The sequence below is a fragment of the Rhincodon typus genome, chromosome 5 (genome assembly GCF_021869965.1).
Source record: "Rhincodon typus isolate 14 chromosome 5, sRhiTyp1.1, whole genome shotgun sequence".
NCBI classification, from domain to species: Eukaryota; Metazoa; Chordata; class Chondrichthyes; order Orectolobiformes; family Rhincodontidae; genus Rhincodon; species Rhincodon typus.
In genome coordinates, this window is record NC_063336.1 from 113583665 (window position 1) to 113604951 (window position 21287).

Here is a 21287-nt window from a genome sequence, read left to right on the forward strand (position 1 = left end):
TCTACATTCAAGTAATTTTACTCAGTCCCTAAAGAGAATATCAATGTAGGTCGGGATTGCCTGACTTGTATGCCTCAGACCTGGACTTGAGTAGGCAGTGGGTCTCCTTGTTCATCCATGATTTCCAGTTGGGGAATACTTGGATTAACTTAATAAAAACCGAAAGAACTGCGGATGCTGTAAATCAGGAGCAAAAACAGAAGTTGCTGGAAAAGCTCAGCAGGTCTGGCAGCATCTGCGAAGAAAAAAATCAGAGCTAACGTTTCAGGTTCAGTGACCTTTCCTCAGACTTGGATTAACTTCTTCGGCACACAGTCTTCTACACACTTACTGAAGAAGTCTGTGAAGGTGGTGACATACTCGTTCAGGTTGGCTGCTGAGTGTGTCTTATTTTTAATATCTTTATTTTTTAATCCACACTTTGCCAGGAAATACATTGAATATGGTAGTTGTTTTCCACTAGTAGAGGAGTAATGAAAGTTTCACATCTAATAGGTTTTGACTTCGATTTGAAAGATTATGAATATCTGGATTAGTTTTCTTAAAAAAAGGTCAATGAAAGCACATTGAAACAGTTTTAACAATATGTTTCTTGGTACTTACATGTGCAACAATTACATGTGCTTAATTACGGGAGATTTGTGACCGTCAGATTGCAATGTCTGCTTTGGACAATGTTTGAAATAGTTAACAATTGATTTGTTGAAAGAAAAGAGCTTTCCAGTATAGCTTACATATAACACAGTGTGGAGCTGGAGGAACACAGCAGGCCAGGCAGCATCAATGGAGCAGGAAAGCAAACGTTTCGGGTTGGGACCCTTCTCCAGAAAATCCAAAGCATCAGCTTTCCTGCTCCGCTGATGCTGCCTGGCCTGCTGTGTTCCTCCAACTCCACACTGTGTTATCTCTGACTCCAGCATCGGCAGTTCTTACTGTCTCTTCCAGTATAGCTTTCCTGCTTCAGGAAAAGTTGCTGAGTTCTTGGTCAAGTGTGGTGCCTGGAGCTCTGGTTGTGTTGCTGTCACATGAGAAATATCTGAAAAAGATAATTGATCATTCCAAAATGATGGTGTAGGCAAATATCCCTAACAACAACTGCATGTGCTCAATGACATCAGACTTTGTGTGCCAGAACATCAGACCAACAACCCATCCAAATGTGTCAAACATTATCCTTAGTGCCATCAAGAACTAAGATCCATTGGCCAAATGTGAATCTCTGCAGAGAGAGGAATCATTGTTTCACTTTGTCTGCTGTGTGTGTGTGTGTGTGTGCATGTGTGTGTGTGTGTGTGTGTGTGTGCGCGTGTGTGTGTGTGCGTGTGCATGTGTGTGCATGCGTGTGTGTGTGTGTGTAAGTGTGTGTCTGTGTGGTTATTTAAAGGGGTAATCATTTATATTTTCATATTAAAATCTCTGTTAATTGGATTTTGCATCTTCATGGAATAAGTTTTATTTTATAATAATTAGTAATTTTGTGTTTATTAAAGAAATTCAATTGAAGGATTTTTAAAAAAAATTCTAAGTCTAATGTGGAGAAAGCATATGATTGGTTATATTGACATGGGGTAAAGCAAATTTATGTTATGACACATAGACTAAGAGGACTAGAGACAAATAGAGTGCTCCTCTCATCTTGGTTATATTACATCTCATGACCTGTGTGACAAAGTCTTACCCTCCTGCTCTACCTTTAAAATGTTACCATGCGTCATACTTTTACTTCATTATTTTTGTTTCCAGAATATATTACTTAACTCATGCAGAACTTTATCCTTCATCTATTGGCCATTCCTGCTAATCATTTCTTTTCTTCAGTTTCTTTTTGTTAGAATCCCTCGTACAGTTACCCTGACTAACCCATCTCAAACTCTGATCTCATGAACAAATTACAGCCTTGTCCCTGCAATTGTAGGGATATGGAAGTATAGTAATTATGTTACTGGGTTAAGAATTTAGGGTTTGGTCTAAATTATGTGCAGTTGTGCAAGCAAATAATGTGTTTTGAAGTCCCATCATGACAGCCTGAGAATTTAAATTCTGTTTTATAATATCCGTAAAATTTATAAAGGAAAATTATAAAATTTATATAAAATTTACTTAAGAAAGAATGTAAGCTTGGGGATTATAGACCTGTGAGCCTGACATTGGTAGTGGGTAAGCTGTTGGAGGTGATTCTGAAAGATAGGATTTACATGCATTCGGAGAGGCAAGGACTGATTAGGGATAGTCAGCATGGTTTTATTCATGGGAATGTTGTGCCTCACAAACCTGTTTGAGCTTTTTGAGGAGGTAACCAAAAAGACTGATGAAAGCAGAGAGGTAGACATTGTTTACTTGGACTTTAGTAAAGCTTTTGAAAAGCTCCCTACGGTGAACTAATTGGTAAAGTTAGATAACATGGGATTCAGGATGAGCTTATCAATTGGATACACAAATTGGCTTGATGGTAGGAGACAGAGGGTGATGGTGAAGGATTGTTTTTTGGGCTGGTGGCTTGTGACCAGTGGTGTTCCATAAGGATTGGTAGTGGGTCCACTTTTGTTTGTCATTTATATAAACAATTTGGATGAGAAAATAGGAGGATGGTTCATAAGTTTGTGGATGACACCAAAATTAGTGGTACAGTGGATCGTAAAGTAAGTTATCCAAGATTATAAAGGGATCCTGATCAATTGGGTCAATGAGCTGAAGAATGGCAGATGGAGTTTAATGTGGGTAAGCGTGAGATATTGCATTTTGGTAAAATAAATAAGGTCAGGATTCATACAATTAATGGTAGGGTCCTGGGTAGTGTTGTGGAACAGAGAGACTGAGGGGTTCATATGAAATGAGACAGGATGGTTAAGATGGTGGTTAGCACACTTTCCTTCTTTGCTCAGGCTTTTTGAGTATAGGAGTTGGGACACCATGTTGAGGTTGTACAGGATGTTGGTGAGGCCTCTTCTGGAGTATTGTGTGCAGTTCTGGTTGCCCTGCTAAAGGAATGATATTATTAAATTGGAGTGGGTTCAGAAGAGGTTTACCAGGATGTTACTGGGACTGGAGAGTTTGAGTTATAAAAACAGGCTGGATAGGCTGGGACTTTTTTCACTGGAACATTGGAGATTGAGAGGTGACACTATAGAAGTTCATAAAATTATGAGGGGCGTAGATAAGGTGAATAGCAAGGGTCTTTTCCCTAGAGTGCGGGAGTTCAAAACTAGCGGGCATATTTCTAAGGTGAGAGGAGAAGGTTTTAAAAATAACATGAGGGGTAACTTTTTCACACAGAGGGTGGTTTGTGTGTGGAATGAACTGCTAGAGGAAGTGATGGATGTAGGTACAGTTACAGTGTTTAAAAGACATTTAGATAAGATTTGGATAAGTTTAGTTTGGGAACATGGTCGGTGTGGACTAGTTGGACTGAAGGGCCTGTTTACATGCGCTATGACTCTATGACCCTATGACTCTAAAACAACTATCTATTTAAGTTCTTTACACAAGGAATCATGTGTTCCATACTTTGTTTGTTCTATATTTAATTCTCATCTTAGCATGGTTGATTCTTAGATATGGTCTAGTCACCTTGTGAGTCACTTAGTTATATCAAATCACTCACTGTTGTATTTCAGGCCAATCGATAATTGGCAATAAGCATTGGTCTTGCTAGAACTGCTCATATTCCAAAATTGTTTTTTATTTCTAAATCCAAAACTCTGATTATTTATGCATATTGTAAATAAGAGGGCCATTATGACAGATTCCAATAAATTGCCTTTCCTCATGTTTTCTCAGTCTTTAAGCTCACATTTTGCTCCTCCCTTGCTTTCCATATATAAAAAAACTTTATTTTGTAAAATGGTTTGAAACAGAACTTTTAACACCTGCCACAGTGCCATTTCCCTAGGAAAAGTGCTCTAAAACATCTTTAAGCCTGCCTTTGACGAGATGACCCAGAGAAGATTTTGTAAATCAGTAACTCCATTCAGTCTTTGCTATCAGATCTCTCTATTTGTGCCAAGTCAGAATACTAGCTCTTTTCATCTTTTCCAAATGGCAGCTTAGCCCTTAATAGAATTAACTTATGTCCAAACCATTCTTAATATAAAAAAAACTATCAAATGTAGGAGATAAAATTATATGTTGTCATTCCTTTTAGATATGAAAAAAAATCAATAAATTGCTTACTCACTCCAATGAATAAAGTTATGGTTGACTTGCTCTTGCAGTGTTGTTGACTCAAATTTGTGTAATAATATGAAATGGGTGGTAAAGTGTCAGTGGATAACATTAATTACATTTCTCCAGGTTTTATTTCCATTGAGGTTGTCTACATGTGTTTTTGGTGCATTCAGGCTCTTTGTTAATTTTCTTGGATTCCTGACAGTAAAACTTATACAAAGCTTTCAATTTTAATTTGAATAAAAATCATGAAGCATATTCAAGGTGTTTGGTGATATTCATAAAATGTGATTGAAGTCAGATGCACACTGAATTTCTGAACGTGCTTCATCTTAGAAATGACACCCAATATCTGGAATCCTGTATATATCTATAATCTTGGTTAGTAGCGGAAACTGCAAATGTGCATAATATGTAACGTGTTTCAATATCAGGGAAAACATTGCTGCCTAAGAATTAAACAATGAACATGCAGGGAGTGTGCTGAACATGCACATTTATATGGTCCCAGGGACCAGGCAAAATTGGAACTACACACTCCTTGTTGTGTTTTAGGCATGCAGCCAACTCTACCTCTGCTAAACATTGGTCATGTTGCCAGTTTAGAACACTGTTCCAAAGCACCTCACAAAACTAGTCCAAACACACTCTCTTCTTTCCTGCAGGGAAAGGCCCATGGAACAGAAGCATAAAAGGGAAGGAGGCCAAGCCCAGCTGCAAGCCTCCTTGCCACATGAAGAAATATGCAGACCCTCACAACAAGGATAGAGTGATGGCCATGATGAGGTGGCTTAACAAATTAGAATAGACTTACCAACAGCTCAGCACCTTTTTACTATGCAGTCTAACTTGTTGTTCTGTTCAAAATTTGGCATTTATATGGTGTCCTAGTGCACATAAAACTAAAAGCTTCAACAGCAAAAAAAAAGCATGCCTCTTTACTCATCAATACTCAAGTTCTATTCCACCAAGATATTAACTCTGACCTTGATGGATTTGTCCTAGGCAAGGTTATTGAGGGAGTTGGAACAAAGGCAGGCAAATGGAGATGAGATACAGATCAACCCTAATCTAATTTCAAGGCAGATAAAGCTTGAAGAGCTGAATGGCCTATTCTGGTTCCTATATAAACTCTGGTGTAAAGGACTCAGATACTGCTTTCAAGGGCCCAGAGCACTGAAAAAGACAGTAACAGAAATAAGATAATAAAATGTGGAGCTGGAGGAACACAGCAGGCCAGGCAGCATCAGAGGAGCAGGAAAGCTGACGTTTCGGTTCGGGACCCTTCTTCAGAAACAGAAACGTTGCACTGGGCAGTCTGCCAGTTCAAAGAGGTATTGATACTTTGTGCAGAGCCTGGTCTGATCTGCTCACTAAGGGCTCGGTGGTCAGGACCGTAGGCATAACAGTAATGCCCACCTCTGCTTCTCTGGCAACATACACTTTAACTGAAACTGGTGTGGCTTTGGACCTGGTGTGGGTATTTGTTGACAGACATTTGAATAGCCTCACAAAACAGCTGTGGTCTATTTCTAAACAAATCTCTGGGAGTGCTGAAGCACAATCGCAGAAAAGTGACGTTGTTTTCGAAAGTGCAATGTCTGTCATCATTAGGATAACAATAGATGGAACATAGTAATTGGATTATCTTTTATTCTGGCTTTATCATTGGTACTTATATTTGTATTAATTTAGTTTAGCCGAAAAGAAGTAAGCATTGCAGAAAAAGATTGTGGTGATTTGGTTGATTGGAGATGGGAGTAACTAGTTGTTGTGAAACACTCTTGGATGATGTGCTTTCTGCTAGCTTTGTCAACAGGGCTTCTGCTTTCTCCTCCTCATATTACTATGCTGCATTTGTTTATTGCCCTAACTATTTCATTCATCACTTTATGTAATTCCAACAGGTTCCCCTGGAATTCAAGGCAGATTCATCCAGTAAAGCATAGAATCCTTACACATGGAAGTAGGCCATTTGGCCTATTGATTCCACACTGACCCTCTAAAGAGAACCCCACCCAGATCCACCCCATCCCTGTAACCCTGCATTTCTCATGACTAACCCACCTAGCCTGCACATTCCTGGACACAATGGGCAATTTAGCAAAGCCAATCCACCTTACCTGCACCTTTGGACTGTGGGAGCACCTGAAGGAAACCCACGCAGACACAGGGAGAATGTGCAAACTCCACACAGACAGTCACCCGAGGCTGGAATAGAATCCAGGTCCCAGGTGCTGTGAGGCAGCAGAGTTAACTACTGAGCCATTGTGCCACCCCAGTATGGTGGCACACTTTTGGTTGTGTGCACTTGTCTAGGTTTTTGCTGTACTCCATGATAAGTATTGTCCTCACTTTGAGGGATTAATCATCATTATGATTCGGTTTTAAGTATTTTGTAATCAATGTCCGGGGCAGGAAGGACTTGAACCCAGACCTTCCACCCCAGAGGTAGGGTAACAACCGCTGAACCACAAGTAGCTCTTCATCATTTAATTTATGTGAACATATTTGTTGTGAGAATCATACCAACTGATATTCTACAGGAAAGCTGAATATTAACATAGGAATGAAAGCAATTAAACACCAAACACTGCATAAAAGATTAAAGATGAGATCCAAAGAAAAAGAACAGTATCAGAAGGAATAGATTTTGGTGATGTAAGAAACAGCATTCCTTAGCAAATGCTTGAACAATGGCAAGTTTCCGTGATCAAAATATTGTATTTCTTTCAGTAATGTTTGTTCAAGGGTGAGAAACTATGATGGAAAATGGAACTACATAATAGGTAGTGAAGGGCTTCAGAGGATGACCTTAGTAATTGGCCTCACCATTATCAATGACTATCTTCTGGCTGCATACAATTTTTAGGGGAATATTTTGATTTATTGTAAAGGCAGCAACAATGCATTGTATGATGAAGCTGTAGCAGTTGTGAAGAAGAAAGGTACATGGTTACATTGGGAGAAAACAAGAGGCCTGCAGTCTTTTGTCACACAAAAACAGAAATTGCTGGAAATGTTCAGCAGGACATGCAGCATCTGTGGAGAGAAATCAGAGTTAATGTTTTGGGTCGAATGACCCTTTGTCAGAACTGATGGTAACTAGGAAAATGTTGGTTTATATTGCAGAAGATACGGTGGGGGAGGGGCTAAGAGTAAATGATGGGTAGGCATACAGCCCAAAGAGGGTGAAGAACAGTTAGACAAAGGATTGGATAAGGATCTAGGTAGGAAGCTGAATAACTATTAATGGGGACTGTAAGTGGCAACAAATGGGTTGTGTGTAACAGCAGACTATGTGATAATATGTAATATGTCTTCTCTCACAGTCCATTTGGTCTTATCTCATTCTTAAAGAACTTAAGTTTCTTTAGAAACCTCTTTATATCATGTGTAATTGATATATATGTATATAAATAGAAAAGAGCTCCCTGGAATTGTTTTTTTTTGTTTCTCCCCCCACCCCCTCAACAGAAAAACTCTGCTTTAAAAAGATTCAGTAACCATCACCAACTCTGAGTTTGGTTCTGAGGAAGGGTCAACGGACCCGAAATGCTAACTCTGTTTTTTCCTTCACAGATGCTGCCAGGCTTGCTGAGCTTTTCCAGCAAATTTGTTTTTGTTCAAGGTTTAGAGGGATATGGGCCAAATGGGACTAGGTTAATTTAGGATATCTGGTCAGCATAGATGAGTTGGCCTGAAGCATCTGTTTCCATGCTGTATGACTCTATGACTCTATCTGCATAAATGCAATCAAAGTCAAGGTTTTAAATAATACTTATAGCCACAACTATGCCAACAAATATTGAACTAAAATATTCTTTTGTTGGGTTCAAAAGAGCATTTTTTCTCATGAAATCAGTTTAAAAACCTGTAAGAAATACAGTGGAGGTCATGTGGTGTTGTTGTTGCCTGGCTACCTCTGGTTTCAAGTCCCACATCAGCAGGTGATGGTCACAGAAGGGGTGATCATTACATACCCAGATATGTTGATTACAATCTGTGTGATGGCAAGCACAAAGAGTTGGAGAGTTTGCTGGTCAGCCAAAGTGCCAATAATGAAATGTTAGTCAAATTGATATGTTTGAAGATGTGTCTTAAACCAGGACAGACAAATTCTGAGGAAGGTTTACCAGACCCCGAAACATTAATTCTGATTTTTCTTCACAGATGCTGCTAGACCTTCTGAGCTTTTCCAGCAACTTCTATTTTTGTTCAAGACAAATTCAGTGATCTCTTCCAAATACACCTTCTTGTATACACTTTTCATTTCTCTGACTTTGACTTGTCACATTTTGCCCTCCTTTCGCTCTGCCATTGGTGTTTACTTTTCCAACCATGAGGCTTGACCCTTCAAGTGTGTCTTGTGCAGCAACATTGCTTGGATTACTGTGTCCCAGATTTTAATCACGTGCCAGAACTATTTTTTTTGTAAAAGCTTTAGTCACCTTCATCTCTCTTCCATCTTGGTCTCCTGTTCACTATCTATTCTTCTGCTTTCCAGTAAAATCTTTCAGATGTTTCCACACGATTGGAAGTACTGTAACATAACACAACATCATGGCATGAAATTCTGAGTGTTACTTGAAATTTATTAATTTCTACTATCAAACAATCAAATTTTAAAGCATTTATATTCCTATATACCAGCTTCAGCACCAGAAATGTCTTCAGTGTTCGCCCAATTGGTTGCTGTAAATTCAGCAGATGACCAATGCTATCCCAGGTAATTTTTTTGTTTCTTTGACAAATTTCACTGTAATTTTGAACTTTTAGAATCATTGCAATATTACAATAATAAGGTGAACAGTTTAGAATTACATCATACACTATTTGAAGATTACAAGATTAAGTGATTTAAATAAGCATAATTTACAGTTGTTTAAAAATGGCAGAAAAATTTAAATGAGTGCATTTTATCACTCCCAGGATATGCAAAAAAATATAAAACCCTTGGCCAATCTGTGGTTATTACTTGGCAGTCATAAAGAAACAGCAATGTTTTTCTTCCCTCAAGGACTACTAATGCTGGAGGCCAACTGAGTGAGAAGTGAACAGAGTAAACTTGTCCTGGGAAAAGGTAAGAGAAGGAGCTGGGAAGCTGGATGAATGGAATGGGCAGTAGTGTAACAAAATAGACTGACTTGATACGGATCTGAAATACCCAAAATTAAAATGCATTCTCTCAATCTCAAACCCCAAGTGTTATAAATGTGTGTCTTCTATAGATGCCTTCCTTGGCTCAGTGGCATCTGTTACTCCCTTATGCAGTTTAAACATGTTACTGTAATGGAAGTTGACTTCTACAGTCTTATGGCTACTTGTACAGTGAACATATACTGCGTATAAGAGCATATCACATTGATGTATAGAGTATATCCCATGTCACAGGTGTGTAAAATAATACCATTTTATCAACTGAATTGCTTATTTGCGTTTTTCACATGTGAGTCAATTGAATTTGGAGGAGTTCATGACTCAGTGGCAATGTCACAGGACTATTAACTCAAGGACCCAAGCTAATGCTCTGGGAATATGGGTTCAAATCCCACCACAGCAGCTGATTGAATTTGAACTCCGTTAATAAACCTGGAAATGAAATCTAATGATGACACATGTACGTCTCTCAGCCTTGAATTGCAGTGCACTCCCTTGAAAATACATAAAACTGAACATCCATAAGACGAAGTGCACGAGAGTTAGAGAACCCTTGTCTCTCCTCTTGCCTTGCCGTTGAGGCTGAGCACCTGTGGCTAGAGCAATGGAGTGCAGGTCCATTCACATAGCCCACAGACATGGAGAGTGCAAGATCTGGTTGCTCATGGCAGTTCCCTGTTGGAGCTTGTTGGAGCCAGCACAGGATTGACAATAAAAACTGAAAAAACTGCAGATGCTGTAAATCAGGATCAAAAACAGAAGTTGCTGGAAAAACTCAGCAGGTCCGACAGCATTGTGGAGGAAAAAACAGAGTTAACGTTTCGGGTCCGGTGACCCTTCCTCAGAACTCTGAGGTTCTGAGGAAGGGTCACTGGACCTGAAACGTTAACTCTGTTTTTTCCTTCACAGGTGCTGCCAGACCTGCTGAGCTTTTCCAGGATTGACAACGTGGAGGTGCTGATGTTGGAAAGGGGTGGACAAGGTCAGAAGTCACACGACACCAAGTTATAGTCCAACAGGTTTATTTGAAATCACAAGCTTTTGGAGAGTTGCTCTTTCGTCAGGTGAAGTGAAGGGAAGCACACAGGCACATAATCTATGGGCAGACAGACTGAAAGATAGTATAAATGCTGTGAGTGGAGTATTGACAGGCTGAATAACAAGTCATTGCAGGTGATCAAAATTGCCAGACGGTGTGAGTAAAGTGTCAACAGCTGAATGACAAGTGATGGGATGACCTATAATTCGGTTAATTGAAGCAGAGAGATAATTACAAAAAAATTAAAAATAAGATGGTGCTGGAGGCAAATCAAATGGCTGGAATAACGTGATAGGTATGAGTCACATGCCAGGAGTTCAACCATGATGTGGAGGTGCCGGTGTTGGACTTGGGTGGACAAAGTCAGATATCACATGACACCAGGTTATAGTCCAACAGGGTCCAACCAAAATAACAAGTAATCCAAAACTGTACTGAATAATTAAAACAAAGAGATCATCATGAGTTATTAAGGTGATGGTGTCAAAACAGAACAGTAAGGAAGATTTTACAGATACAGAACAGTACGGTGGGGATGCATGTAACGCACCATGAAACCAATATCACGATTGAGGCTGTCTTCATAGGCATGGAACTTGGCTGTCAGTTTCTGCTCAGAGATTCTGTTTTGTTTTGTGTCTCAAAGGCCTCCTTTTAAAATAAAGTCCCTTTTGCTCACTTTGTAAAGTGCAACTGAATGTACCTCTGGGAGCAAATGAAATTATTGTTGATTCTTTGGTGTTTAACTCTCCATGAGCTTTGTTTGTTCAAACAGGGGACTCTTCCTCAACAATGCTCTGTTTAACTGGGAAACAGCTCTTTTTCCCTAATTCACATATCAGCCCCAAGCTGAAGTCCTTTTGCCCAGAAACACCCTAACTGATTCTGAGAGCCTAAGGATTTTTGGACTGCCAGAGAAGCTCCCTTTTCCTTTGGGCCCAGAGCTTTCAACTAGTTTCTTCTTACAAGAAGTTTTGGCATGTCACCATGGCAACCAAAGTACATGGAAATTAGAATAGTCAGGTGGTTGTTTTTGATCAAGGTCAATGTGATGGGCTGAAGGGTCTTTTTCTGTGTTGTAGATCTCTTAAAGATTTATGACTGTATGGCTTGTCTCTAAGCAAATTTCACCTCCATCTCCTTAAGCTACTGTTTAGTATACATCCCCAGTCTCTCTGTGTTACTGTCCCAGTTTTTGCTCCTGATGGCATGTAAATTGCTATGTTAGAAACATAATATGCTCATATATTTCAACATCTACTTAATTTTCAATGAGTACAAACATTCTTGTTGTTTATTACAGTAATTGCATTAACTTGATCACATTTTATAGTCTAGACTTTGATTTTATTCTTTCCTTTCCTTATCTGTTGTTTACTATTATTTCCACCCAGACCCATTGTTTCTATTACTGGTTTACAGTCCTTTCTACATTTCTGTTTAATTTTTCACAAGAAATTTGTTCACAGTCTGGTTCCATTGCAGCCCTTACACAAGTTAACTCTTTATTCTAGTCATTCATCCTCTACAGTGGTACAACAGCTCGAAGAATGACCATCAACCTTTTAAGATTTGCTCATCTCTTGACCAAATCACATGCCTAGAACACCACGAACTCCCACCATAATGAGTGCACTTACTATTTATTACATTGAAAGGACTTTGCTTTATAGAGTACAAGGTAAGATCACAATATCTATGAGCTGCGTCATAATAACATCTGCCTTGCAGAACTGTTCAATAATCGCAAATAGCAATGGAAGATTAAGATATAGTAATTCTCCTTTATACCTTGCCCTACTTTAAGCTATTCTACTTGAAAGTCACACCAATTTAGGGCTAATGTTCCTGATTTGCATCTTCAATTTTCATTTCACACTGTTTTACCTTGTCTTGTGTCATCATTACACATTATTACTTTCCATCAGCTGTGTAGTTTCATGTTTTTTGCTGCTTCATTATGTAATTTCTGGCTGTCACATTCCCATATCAGGCTGGTACAATTCTAAAGTGAATGTGACATTGGACATTTGGTTACACCCAAGGGAACCACCCTCAAGCAAAAGAATGAAGAATTTCCAAATTAACAAGTTATTTTTATTTATTCATTTGTGGGATGTCAGTGTTGCTGACTGGCCAATATTTATTGCCCATCCCTAGTTGCCCTTGAGAGGGTGATGGTGAGCTGCCTTCTTGAACTGCTGCAGTCCACCTGCTGTGGGATGACCCAAAATGCCATTAGGGAGAGAATTCCACGATTTTGACTCAGGGACATTTAAGGAACAACAATATATTTCTAAGTAAGGCTGGTGCGTGGCTTGGAGGGGACCTTGAAGCTAACGGTGTTCACATATACCTGTTGCCCTTGTCCTTCTAGATGGAAGTGGTCGTGGGTTTGGAAGGTGCTGCCTGAGGATCTTTGGTGAATTTCTGCAGTGCATCTTGTAGATAGTACACACTGCTGCTGCTGAGCATCGGTCGTGGAGGGAGTGGATGCTTATGGTTGTGGTGCCAATCAAGTGGGCAGTTTTGTCCTGGATGGTGTCAAGCTTCTTGAGAGCTGTTGCGGCTGCGCTCATCCAGGCACGTGGGGAATATTCCATCACACTCCTGACTTGTGCCTTGTAGATGGTGGACGAGCTTTGGGGAGTCAGGAGGTGAGTTACTCACTGCAGTATTCCTAGTAAGGACTCATTGGGGTGAAAACTATAGGGTATGGTTCCCTTCATGAGTCTGATTCTCCAATCTTTGTACTAATGCTAGGGCCATATGTCTGTTTTGTTGCAGGAGGTGAGCCAGAAAGGCCACTCTAAAACCAATAATTTGAATAAATTGTAGCAAGCATCTGAAAACACCACTAGCAGTGTCTTTGAAAGATCTTTGTCTTTGATGCCAGTCAAAGGAAGGGCTGTTCAACAACAAAATTGTCACCTCAGCCAACAAGGCCAGCATAATGGTGCCGGTCACTCAAAGCAAGTGAAATACTTCAGGGATATTCCCAGATCATTCTTGGACATGTCAAACATCTCCCATAACCTCAGGGTGCATAACCAAATTGGGAGAACATTTATTCAGGAGGGGACCAGACATACACTTCATTAAGGGCAAATTCAAAGCAGCGTAGAGAATGTGAAAACCTCCTAAAAACTGATAGAAAGACCTTTGAAGCAATACATGTGAGGTTCCTTTCCTGTGAGCAGTATACTACTGTTAACTGACAAAAAAGCCACAAGATTGTTTCTACTTTATGGAAAGCCAATTGTATCTTATCTTGGATAATGACTAGACTCAGGCTCTGGTGGTATAAACATCCTTTATCTGAATAAATTTCCTTGATATAAACATGGAAATGCTTTTTATCACCAACAAGGTTCACAAAATCTTCATCAGATTAATCTTATCAGAAACTTTACCTCTCAGTATAGCTGTTTCTCCAAGATATCTAAATCAGCCAAAACAAACATTTGCAACATTTTCCTATGTGTTTCCTCTTTAAGTTGGTTTCAAGTGAATCCATCATACAAAGGGTTTCCCTCAAAAATTTGTCTCTTGGAGCAAGCATTTATCCAGCATTAGGTACATCACTATCGTTGGCATTTTTTTCTCATTCTTTTTCATTTATTTACACACTTTTCAACTACATCTGGCAGATTTATTTTCACTTTGTGTTCAATCTCGTCAAAACTTTCTCTGATTTCTTTAAAGAATTGGGACAGTGCTTTGCACATGTAATAAGCTGTGCATCCTGCTGGTCTTTGCTGGTTTTGTGGGCCTGATCTAACAAATGATTTAAAAGTTCTAAAATGAAAACAAACACAGTTTCCCTCGTTTTGTCCTGCATAAATTCCAGCTTCTCTTCTTGCATCACTTTTCTCATTATTATCATTTTTCAAGATGGCAGCAGGGTAGGGTTTCTCACCAGAAGTTGTCTGCTCCAACCCGTTTTCTTTTTTCTTCTTTTCTTGTTTTTCTCTTTTTTTCTTTTGATTCTTTGGAACTTGAGGCAATGGTGGCAGCTGGTGTCTTTGACAATTGGCCAGAAGGAGGGTGATTACAGTTGGTGGCATCGTGGCTTCATCGATGTCCAGTGTGGTGCAGGATTGGGACTCTGGAGCGAGACAGGTAATGCGGCAATGGAGCGTGGCAGTGGTTGGGGCCCAGCAGCGGCCTGGATGCCAATAATGTTGGCCAGCGGCGAAGGACGACCGCATTGGTGGTCAGCAGCAAGCAGCAGCAAGGCCTGGCGTGCTCAATGGAGGTCAGGACTGGCAGCGAGGGCATCTGGCAAATACAGGGATACATGCCCAGTACAGAGGAGAGCAAGTTCTTTTGTGGAAAACCCAGCTTAGAGCGTCTGCAGGCCCATGGCTGAAGAAAGGACTGTAATGTTTGACTTTTTAACTTTCTTTCTTTATTGTCCGTTTTTACACAATGACAACTGTAGTGCTGAACTTTTTAACTTATTTCTTGATTTTTCTGCATCTGTAACTAAGTTTTTGTACCTAGGTACTTTGTACTTAAGGTGGCACCATGTCTGGTGGCATTGTACACTTTTCGCTGTACTCTTGTACCCCATACTTGAGTACATGTGACATTAAAACCTAAATCTAAATCTAAAAATCTACCATCATTTTGAAGGTGAGTAAGGGCATCAATAATTTAATCATAACTCTCAGCTATAGCTGGAGTAGCTTTTGTATCAGAGAGATGTTTTGGTACAGTGAAATCAGGACCCAGAATGCTGTCCAGTGTTTTGTAAAGGCAGAGAATGAATGTGCATATTTTTTGCACAGCAGCAACAAAAAGTATTGTATCTAGGCAGTAATGAACCTAGAGAGCAAGTTTCAGTACATGTCCAGCATGTAAAATGTATATAGCAGTCTTATTTTACTTTAGTATAACTCTTCTGCTATGTCAGCTGCATTATCATATGACTTCTGAAGTCATTGTTGAAATAATCCTGTCCTGTATTATCCATGCATTGACTACTATGCTTTTCAAGGAAAATTAGAAAGCGTTCATTGAACTATCTTTGAATTCACTTCAGCACTTCACTACTGCACATTGCAACTCACCAACAGTCCACATTGCAATGCCTCTGCCAGGTCACTTATCCACATCTCATTCATCAGCACAGGATTCATCTCAGTTTCTTAGCTTGTTTTCTTAGCACTCACTCACTTTGCACTTACTTGGACATGCACAACATCTCTTGGCTTGCCTAGCCTTTTAATGCATTGCTACTTCATTCAGAACTTAGAAGCTCACAGTATCTCTGCTTTGGCTCACTTCTTAGGGCAAACAGAAAGCCAGGCAGCTTGTCGTGGTTGCCAGCACTGAGCAGTCAAGGGAGTGGATATGTCATAGCATTGCACTGTACAGCATGTGCCAGCAGTTATCAGCACAAACACACTGCAAGTGCTTCAACCAGATATCATGTTTGCACGTCTGAGGGGAGTAGTTTTTAATTGAGTGAAAGAGGACTATGCTCAGACAGGAGGGGCCACCACACTTAGTCAAGGCATTGTCTGATCTCAGTCCAGGGGTTTGGCCATGGTCAGCCAGGTATTTGGTGCAATTTGTGTCCCAATAATCCAAGATTTGGCGTGCAGTTAGTCCAGTATGGGTGGGGCCTTGCAGCTCACTCTGGACAGAGTACACTATGTAATTCTGGCATGCTGTACTCCATGCAACTTGAACAGGCAAAGAAAAGATGCTATGGATGCTGGTGAACTGGGAGAGTGGCAGGAATCTTCCAGGAAGTAAGATGACAACATTGACTGGGAGGAATGTCACTTTCAGCATGATAGAGCAATGCAGCATTGAGGGCAACAAGGCATAAAGAGCTTAACTGATACCTGCTTCCAAGATATCTGTGTTGGATGAAGACACCATTCATTGAATCACGATTTTATGTTGCTGAAGAAACAAGCAGTCCTGTTTAGTCACAAAATCAAATGCACCTTCTCTGTTCATTCTGCAGTCACCTTTCCTGTTGTGTAACCCAACTCTTAACAACATCTGCTGCTTCCACTTCAAGAATGATAACATTCTGTTGGTCATTAGGGGAAGATTAGCACTCATTCAAACAGGGTTCCAGCATTGATTGGCACTGTGGAAAGTTGGCTTCTGAGGCTTCCTTCATGGTCAGGAACTTGAGACCTGTGCCATCACCATTATCAGTCTGAGAGGCATCCTGAGAAGACCCTTCTCACCCATCCCTCACGGTTCAGTCTTCAGGATCTGTGAACTCACATAGACTGCTAAACGAGCATGCAATGCTCTAACAGACTTCACTACAAATTGACAATGTGGTCACTTAAAACATCTTTTCTCCACCAGAAACTGGTGTACTGTTAGGCAGAAGGTGGATGTTAATGAAGTTTTGATCACTCATCATTAAGTCGAAGACAAATAGTTTGAATGTACCATTGCACTAGAGAAGTGTGTGTCCATGGATGATGTCCTGCACTGTCACATATGCAAAGTTAAACTCACTACCAGTTGTCTCTCTCTAATGAGAGAGCAGCCAAATGGTCCTCTGAAAATGTTACCTTTGTTATAAGTCAGTTTCTTCTGCAATGAAAAATAAAGAGAGATTGAATGAGTTAGAAGAACCGTTAGTAGTGATGGAGGAGTAGGATAGGGAATGAGCTAACCTGAATGAGTCAATAGGAAATGCAGAGGGTTGGAAGACCTAGTAGTTTAGGAGGATGATGTAAGTGAGAGCCATTGAGAGGAGATGTTAAATGCAACAGTGAGAATGGTAGACATCAACCTTGAGGGAGATGTGCACAATGGCAGAGTTGTTCAAGGTAGCAGAGAAAAGGTAGTGGCACTTCCATCTGTAGAGCACAGAAGGTCTTTGACCTCTTTATTACATTAGTGGGCATTCCTTCTGACTATGGAAACTGCATTGGGTGTTTACCTTCAGTGCCTGTGGACAGCATCTGATAGATTGGCTTCATCGCTGTCAATGAACTGGAGTACCAACTTTCCTTTGTCAGCTATCACCTTTATATGTGTGGTTAAGCAGTGGCTTTGAATGGCAGTTCCTGGTTTTGAAGTGTTTGAACTAATGCTTAGCTATGGTTTAAATATGATTCCCATGGCATCAAAATGCAAGGTCCCAACAGCAGTGAACATTCCACCTCTGCCACTGCATGACTCAATGAGGAGGGCACTGGAGAGGCTGGATGCATAATTAACAAGGTGAGCAGCAGAAAAATTGCATGGCCCACGCAGAGAAACTTTCCACGAAACTCTCTAAAATTGACATTTAGCCAAAAAATGGGAAAATTGAGCCTGGAATATCAATAGAATGGAAGATTGAAGGATGCCAAGATATGGAGGACTGGAGAATAGATGAGAAACTCCAGATCCACAGCAATGTGGTTGACTCTTAACTGCCCTCTGGGCAATAAATGCTGCCTGGCCACCGACACCTTCATCCTATGAATGAATAAGGAAAACAAAGGCAGAGAAAAATGATTATGTGTCACCCAGAAACATGATAGGGGTAGGAAAGTGGGATGTAGGGTGTGGAGAGTAACTTTGGGTTGGGTGGACAGAATCTAATGAACAGGCAATTGGCTTTTGAAGACGAGGCATTGAGAGGGAGATGTAGGGAAACAGAACTGATGGAGAATGAGAGAGGAACTAATGTGTGGCAACAATGTAGCTAAGGGCATGATGAGGTGAGTTAAAAGAGGATGGATAAAGCCCGAGAGAAGAACAGCCAAGGAGGTGGAATAGAGAGAAAGCAGAGAGCAGTTGCATACATAAGATGGGGGAAGTAGAAATAGTTCATGGTAGGAATGATAGCCACAGAAAGGACTAGAAGTATGCCACTAAGAGAGGATAGTAGCCGTCACAGCCAGCAGGGAGCAAGTGGACAAAACAGAACAAGAAATATTGAGTCAGTGCAGGGTGAAAGGATGAAGCTTGAGGACAAAAGTGTATGCAGAGTTTTAGTGCCTAAGGTGCGTTAATATAGGAATGAGGGAGCACGGACTGAGATTTAGTTCATGATATAGGGGTGAGAAAGTTTTGCAAAGATTTTGCATAGAAATAACCATGTGTGCTCGGCATTAGCAGTAGTCACTGTATCTAAGAGAGATAATTGATGTGAAGCAATAATAGATAATGAGTCAGAGGGAGAGGAGTGTGTAAAAAGAAAAGTCGAAGGCAGGAGCCACAAACTAGGTGTGACAAGCAAAAAGGAAGGTATCCGACACAGTAGAATGGGCGAGTTAGTTTACAGGGTGAGAAGGAGTGGTACAAAAATGTCAATGTCATATTCTGAAGTGGTACTGAAGAAGAAACCTGTGCTGGGTCACCTCTATTCAAGTATATGTCAGGTCCCCTCCTAAGATTAACTTCAATTTGTTGTATATCTACATCTTAACACTTCTTATCATCCACACTACTTCATAGCGTGCCGTTCCACACAAGCCCCACACCACGTTTTTGTCTTATACTGTTGCTCGCATTTTTTAAGTCAAAGTGTGATTCCTTTTTTATTTGATCTTGCTCCTAATGTTAGTTTTTCTTTTTGAGTGCCCCTGCTGTTTCTGATTTTCCTACAACCACTGGTTGCATGTGTTTTGTTTTGTAGTAAGTCATGTTCCTGGTATTTGTGTCTTTACCCTATTTTGAAAGTTTTATTCACATTATTATAGTTCTTTTTCAACTTCACCTCCTGGTGCTGGCACTTTTTAAGAACTTCTCATGATACTTATGCTTTTATTAGTCCAGCTGCTGCCACTTATATAAATACATGATTCCTCATGTTTCTGTTTGTAATGTGATGCAGTGGTTTATTATGAACTCCTGTTTTTACTGCTTTTTCTTAAAATATAGCGCTCCTGTTTGTTTTCTATCCTCCTAATGAGTTTTTTTTAAACAATGTCAATCCAACCGTTTAAGATGTCACTCCTGTTTTTGTTTTTGTATATTTCGTCCTGATTCTTGTATTATTGTTTGTTAAATACCACAGTAATGTACTTTTAAACACTCTCAGAGAGCATTTCTCTTTCTTTTATTCATGCTCCTTCCCCAGGATTTGTTTTTACTCTGCACTTGCTGATGGTTCTATTTTTCAGCTCCACTACTGTTTAAGCCCAAACAGCATCAAGTCTACTGAGGCTCCTCTCTCTATTAGCCTCAGAACTGACCTAAGAATTCCCAGTTTGGGAGAGAGTATAAATGGCAGTTTCTGCATTTGTGATATTGGGATGTAATGGGCCTGCAATGTTTTGCCCATCATCAAGCAATAGTTGTATTTATTTCTGGCTTGATGCGTTTTAAAGAAAGTTTAGTCGTGTAATTGCTAGTGCTTCCCCTTCATGGTGAATTAAAGTAAAGATTTATGCATTTTGTTCCCTTGTGGCCTGCCTTTCCCTGACACTGATTGTCTTTTTTCATAGGGGGAATGCACATTTGTTACTTGTTTGCTTCAGTCTCCAGATCTTACAATCACAAGCTGGCAGGATTCACAGGATAGATGGTAGTAAGGGTAGGCACAAGGGAGCCAGGACTCTGAGAGGCTTCATAGCATGACAGGGTATAAAATACTTTATATGATTGCTACCAACTACTATTCCCTCTGCAGTGAGAGAAAAAAAAGTGTCATATAATGTCCAAATATTGCTTGAATATTGGGGTAAGCAGTAATTTTTTACTTTTACATTTCTGCTTTCAGCCATGATCTTAGGCTCGATGGGTCAGATGGCCTTCTCCTGCTCCTATTCTTATGTTCTTACATTCTATTTGCTTTTGTGACAATCAGTTAACAACTTACATTTGCTGCTGGCGTGATATTAAGCTTCATTCTGGAAGGCAAAGAGGTTTCTATGGTTATTGAAGTACCAGTCAAGTCCACATGAACCATTCTGCTCAATTTGATAGCTTCACCTTATCTATTCCAACAAATATTACCCATTCCCAAGTCTGATTTCTGATAGGAGTTCAACAGCAACTCTGAAAAGTTATACACAGTTTTCCTTATTCTGCAGCTACCATTGTTTCTGTCTATCTAGGGCCTTCCTTAAGAATGTCTATATATATTTAAAAAACCAACCTGTTTGGACATGTTACAACCTACTTACAGGGTAGGTGGCAGTTGAAGCTGGACCTTGACATTGTGTCCTTGCGCCACCTCTTTCTCAAATTTCCCTCCCCTTTCTGCTGCTAGAACTGTTGTCTGTTTCATGGAATTGAGTTGACTCTGAGATTTTAAAGTCAGTGAATAAGATTTCAGTGAGTCTAAATCCTACATTGTCACACTTTATTGGGGCCATTATTTTTCAGTTTTCTCTCCACTCTTTATCTTGCCACTTCCTTCCATCTAACTACCTGAGCTTCTTATTTCATATTCGTTTTACACCTCACTAACCACCTCTGAGCTCACCATGTGCCACCAAATTGTATTGTACCTTCAAATTAATTTCTCAAAATTTGTCTTTTTCTACTTACTGCCAGTAACTTCTAAGTAACTCTTTGGCGGTCTCTTTCTTCCTTTCATAATGGCATTTTGCCAATTTCACATTTACATTTGAACCAGTGAAAGAATTGACACTCAATCAAATCCAAAATAACTTAAAATAAATCTAATATATATTATCCATACAGGACTATATTCACATTGTGTTCAATATTTTACTTATTTAAACAATACTTGTAAATAATATAGACGTATTACATAAATACACACATTTTACAATCTAGCTTTTGTATTTGACATTTATTCAATCTGATTGACATTTCTTTTACTGAACCCTACAAATAAATACATGAAACCTGTTAATAGCTTTATTATTCAATCCTGAGATGTCGACATCACTGGCCAGGTCTGCATTTATTGCTTATTCATAATTACCATGAGATAGGGTGTGTGTGAGTCACTTTCATGAATTGTTGCAGT

General features: G+C 39.8%; 1 long non-coding RNA gene across 1 annotated transcript; it reads right to left on the reverse strand.

Annotated features, from left to right (window-relative positions):
- Positions 1 to 233: 233 nt before the first annotated feature.
- Positions 234 to 15699, reverse strand: LOC109932588. Its single transcript, XR_002260930.2, has 3 exons — positions 15439 to 15699; positions 8616 to 8707; positions 234 to 1036 (listed from the first exon to the last, which is right to left on the reverse strand). It is a non-coding gene; the product is annotated as an uncharacterized LOC109932588 (long non-coding RNA).
- Positions 15700 to 21287: the final 5588 nt, after the last annotated feature.